This window comes from Arachis ipaensis, chromosome B8 (assembly GCF_059453495.1).
Source record: "Arachis ipaensis isolate K30076 ecotype BB chromosome B8, ASM5945349v1, whole genome shotgun sequence".
Classification (NCBI taxonomy): Eukaryota; Viridiplantae; Streptophyta; class Magnoliopsida; order Fabales; family Fabaceae; genus Arachis; species Arachis ipaensis.
In genome coordinates this window covers 44,263,364-44,267,261 of record NC_142443.1, presented here as the reverse complement: position 1 = coordinate 44,267,261, position 3,898 = coordinate 44,263,364, and the positions used below count along the sequence as shown (strand labels likewise).

Below are 3,898 nucleotides of genomic sequence, written 5' to 3'. Positions count from 1 at the left end.
TTTGATGTTTCTTATTTGAGTCTAGTGTCAATTTTTAAGTTTGGTGTCAATTTCATCTTTTTAATTTCCTAAAAATTTTTGAAAATTCATGCATGTGTCCTTCATAATCTTCAAATTGTTCTTGATGATTTTCTTTGTTTGATCTTTGCATTTTTATGTTTTGTGTCTTTTCTTGTTTTTCATATGTATTTTCAATTTGTTAGTGTCTAAACATTGAAAATTTCTAAGTTTGGTGTCTTGCATGTGTGTCTTTTCTTAAAAATTTGAGCAAACAACTTTGAGCTTAAGCCTCAATTAGTTTCTCTAATGCAATAGAATTGCAAGTTTTATGGACTTCCATTGGAAGATCCCCATCAGTTCTTAGCTGAATTCTTGCAAACCTGTGACACTGTCAAGACCAATGGAGTTGATCCCGAGGTCTACAGGCTTATGCTTTTCCCTTTTACTGTAAGAGACAGAGCTAAAACATGGTTGGATTCACAACCTAAGGAAAGCCTGAACTCTTGGGAAAAGCTGGTCAGTGCTTTCCTGGCCAAGTTTTTTCCACCTCAAAAGATGAGCAAGCTTAGAGTGGAAATCCAAACCTTCAGACAGAAGGAAGGTGAGTCCTTCTATGAAGCTTGGGAAAGATATAAGCAATTGATCAAAAGGTATCCTTCTGACATGCTTCCAGAATGGAGCTAATAAACCACTATTTTATGGTTTATATTGTGTTTAATTGTGTGGTTTTATCATGATCCTTACCCACTTATTCATTAAATTAGCATTAAATTATAATTCCTTCCTGAATTTATATCATGTTTGAAAACTACTTCCTAGAGACTTTAATTATGTATTTTTAATTCTCCTTTATTCCATTCGATGCCATGATCTGTGTGTTGAATGTTTCAGACTTTATAGGGCATGAATGAGTTAGAGATTGGAAAGGAAGCTAGCAAAAATGGAAGGAACACAAGAATTTGAGGGGATAACCAGCGAGAAGTGACGCGGCCGCATGGCTCACGCGGCTGCGTGGATTGGAAAAGCTCAGGCGACGCAGTAGCATGGATGACGCGAACGCGTGGCAAGGAAAAGCACGAATGACGCATCCGCATGGATGACGCGATCGCGTGACATGTGCGATATGCATAATCTGCAGACTTCGCTGGGGGCGATTTTGGACCTTATTTCGACCCAGTTTTCGGCCCGAAACAGCAGACTAGAGCCAGAGAATATGCAGAAACAAAGGATAGCATTCATTCTACACAATTGACAGTTTTAGATCTAGTTTTTCCTCCTCTAGGTTTTAGAATTTTACTTTTGGAATTGATCTAAGCATTGGAACATTGAGAAGAGTTATTTTTCCTCATCAAGACTTCGTCATTCTAGTTCGCTCTCTTAACTTGGTTTTATTCTTCCATGTTCTTTGCTTTGTTCAATTTTGTTATTTGAATATTTTCATGATTATTTCATACAAGGATTATTTCTCTCATTTTAATTTATTTTTCATTCCAATAATCATGTCTTTTTTTAATTCCCTTTCATGTGTTATGGATTTATTATTTGCAATGAGTGAGTAGTTTCCCCACTTGATGGGGAGTTGATTGAAAGGAACTCTTGAGTTGGAAGGATTGAAAGAAAAATCGTAATTGGGTTAACTGTTGGATTGTTATCTAGTCACTAACACCAATCCCTTTGAACTAAGTGGGTTGCAACTCGTGAATAGATCTAGCATTCCAACTTGTTTGACTTTCCTTTACCTAGTAAGGGATAACTAAACAGAACAACCATTAATTATAAATTAATCTTGAAATCATCCCATCAATAATAGAGATTCCAACTAATCAACTCCCAGTTAAGGGTTTTATTCATATTATTTAAATTTCCTCTTTTTAATTTTCCCTCTACTTAACTCAACTTCTTGGAACATCTGATTAATAAAATAGCATACTTTTCTGCAACTCATTGGGAGACGACCTGGGACTTAAACTCCCAGTAATTTTTAATTTAAACTCTCTGTGACATATTTCTAAATTGATAGCCAGATTTTCGGTGAGTTAAGAACTATACTTGCAATGTAATCATTTTAATAATTTTTAATTCACCAACTTCTGCCCCTCATCAATTTTTGGCGCCGTTGCCGGGGAGTTGCAATAGAGTGCTAAAGTTATTAATTAGAATTTATTTATCTGCACTTTATTTTATTTTGCTACTATGAGCTGCATGTTTCTTCCGTCAAATGACGTGTTCACTTCCTGATCCGCGCTTGCTAATATTCGATCCTGAAATTGAAAGGACTATTTCACGAATAAGGCGAGAACAGCTTCGGTTAGTCTGCTCTGAGGGCGGATCTAAAAGTGAACTTGAGGAAGAAACCAGCCCCCGTTCTACTGATTCGGTTGTTTTACGTGCAGAAGACATGGCAGCTAGGAGAGTTACCATCCAGGAGGAAGGAGCCCCTGATTTTACAATGCAACCGTTTCAAGCGCATCATCCAGCGGTAGCTACAGATTTTGAAATAAAGACCGCACTGCTAAATTTGATGCCCAAGTTTCATGGCCTACTTGCTCAAGAGCCTATCAAGCACTTGAGAGATTTCCAGGCAGCCTGTTCTACTGTCAGGCGTGATGGTACTGATGAAACTTCAATTTTGCTGAAAGCTTTCTCGTTTTCTCTTGAGGGAAAAGCAAGAGAGTGGTACTACACTCAACCTCTAGCAAATGTATCCAACTGGGATACACTCAGAAAGGAGTTTTTGGAGAAATTATTTCCATCTGAAGTTACTGATAAACTGAGGAAGGATATTTCCATAATTGTTCAGGATGACAATGAAACTCTCTTTGAATACTGGGAGCGCTTCAATAATCTTCTGAAAGCATGCCCCCACCACAGGATTGACAAGATAGTGTTACTTAGCTATGTCACACAGGGCATGAGGCCCCAAGATAAGACCACATTGGAAAGTGCTAGCAATGGGTCTATGAAGAAGTACAAGACCACTGATGAGGCTTGGCAATTAATCAGTGATTTAGCTGAATCCACTAGGAACCACAGGCAAAAGCAAGGCCGTTCAAAAGCCGTTGCAGAAGTATCCTCTAACAGAGAGACTGCAGCTCTAGCTCAGAGTATATGTGAGATGACCAACTTGCTGAAGCATATGCAATTGAATCAACAACAAGCTCAGCAAGCTCCTCCACCATAGCAAAACCAACAACTGGTCCCGCAAAGAATTTGTGGAATCTGTGCTGATTACAGCCATTACACTGATGAATGCCTGCAGCTCCAACAAGAAGATAACATGGTGGCATCCACTCATAAATTCTATGACTGCCCCAACCAAGGGTACAATCAAAGTGGAAATAATAACCATGGATGGAAGGACAATTCTAACCAGAATTCGAGGGATAACAATAACAGAGGAGGCAGAGATAATCAAGGAAATCAGAGGTGGAATAATAACAACAACAGGCAGCAGAATCAACCTTACAGAGCACCTCACCTGAGGCAAAACCAAGGACCATAGAACAATCAACAGCAGACATCTCAATTTACTCATTCTTTTTTATCTCCTAATGAAGAGCTACTACAATCTTTTGAGCGAAGACAACAGACCATGGAAAATAACATGAATAGTATCAACGCCAGTCTGAATGGTCTCACCTCTACTTTGCAAGCTCTTATGTCACAGATTGGATCAACGCAAAATTCCAGTAACCAACCTTCAAGCTCCACTAGAATCCCCTCTCAACCATTACCCAATCCAAAGGGAGGCATTAATGCCATCACCCTAAGGTCTGGAACCACACTGCAGGAGAGGAATCAGGAGGAACCAAGCCCATCAAAACACACCTCACCTGAAGAGGTAGAAGAAATAGAAGATGTTGAAGAGGAAGAGGACATACAGGACATAGCTGAAGAA

At 39.0% G+C, this 3,898-nt stretch overlaps 2 non-coding genes across 2 annotated transcripts; both read right to left on the bottom strand.

Annotated features, from left to right (window-relative positions):
• Positions 1-561: 561 nt before the first annotated feature.
• LOC148547871 (small nucleolar RNA R71) lies at positions 562-669 on the bottom strand. The gene has a single exon (XR_015897693.1). It is a non-coding gene; the product is annotated as a small nucleolar RNA R71 (small nucleolar RNA).
• Positions 670-2,767: 2,098 nt separating this feature from the next.
• LOC148547870 (small nucleolar RNA R71) lies at positions 2,768-2,874 on the bottom strand. The gene has a single exon (XR_015898770.1). It is a non-coding gene; the product is annotated as a small nucleolar RNA R71 (small nucleolar RNA).
• Between the last annotated feature and the right edge of the window lie 1,024 nt (positions 2,875-3,898).